The sequence below is a fragment of the Diaphorina citri genome, unplaced genomic scaffold (assembly GCF_000475195.1).
Source record: "Diaphorina citri unplaced genomic scaffold, Diaci psyllid genome assembly version 1.1 scaffold21899, whole genome shotgun sequence".
Taxonomy (NCBI): domain Eukaryota; kingdom Metazoa; phylum Arthropoda; class Insecta; order Hemiptera; family Psyllidae; genus Diaphorina; species Diaphorina citri.
Genome location: NW_007399246.1, coordinates 1 through 860, shown reverse-complemented (window position 1 = coordinate 860; position 860 = coordinate 1). Strand labels below are relative to the sequence as shown.

Sequence of the window (860 nt, the reverse complement as noted above, 5' to 3'; positions counted from 1 at the left end):
TTCTGATTTATAGAGGTACCTAATTTTAAAGTTAAAAAACGCGTCCCGAATTTTTTCTGGGACAAAAACAGAAATTCGTGATAAAACGCCCCAAAATGAAAAACTGAACGGGACGCCGGGACACTCCCTGAAATTCGGGACTGTCCCGGCCAATTCGGGACGTTTGGCAAGCCTAAATATAAACCTAACCAATAATCGCCAATGATTCATCTTCAACAGCTGACTTCTTCAGGCCAAGTTATGCGATGGCCAACAATATTTATGACTTACCCACGGAGGCGTGAGGTTTTTTCTTGGAGAAATCACAGGCTAGACCGAGATCTGATATCCTCACATGTCCATGCTCATCTAACAGAATGTTGGCAGGCTTTAGATCTCTGAAATGGACACAAGGAACAGAAAGGGTTAAAAATATTGCAATCAAAGGGTTTTATTCAGAGATGAATCGTGAAATTAACCTATTTAAAACGCAAATCACCTTTCAAAATGCTGTCATTGTTTTTGGTGCTTCCCCTATCAGAGATACAACATGGAAATATTTAATTTTAAATATGCCATAGCTCCGGCCCTGGTTATCGGATCAACCTCTAATTTTCACTGAAGTACTGTATTTTTTCAAGGTCTTTCTTATGGTGTGTTAAAAATTTCGTCCCTAAGTGAATCGGAAAATATTCAGCCTTTGCGTGCAACTTTCAAGACTGTACGACTTACAGTTAAGGAGCTACGGGTTCGAGTACGCACCTATATACAATATATCTCCGGTGCATATGTTCCAAGCCTAGGATGACTTCGGCCGCGTAGAACCTCATTTCGTCCTCGTTGAAGACCCCATGCTGGGAAAGATGATAGTGGAGATCACC

General features: G+C 41.2%; 1 pseudogene; it reads right to left on the bottom strand.

The window, feature by feature from the left end:
• Nucleotides 1–203: 203 nt before the first annotated feature.
• LOC103523400 lies at nt 204–857 on the bottom strand (annotated as a pseudogene).
• Between the last annotated feature and the right edge of the window lie 3 nt (nt 858–860).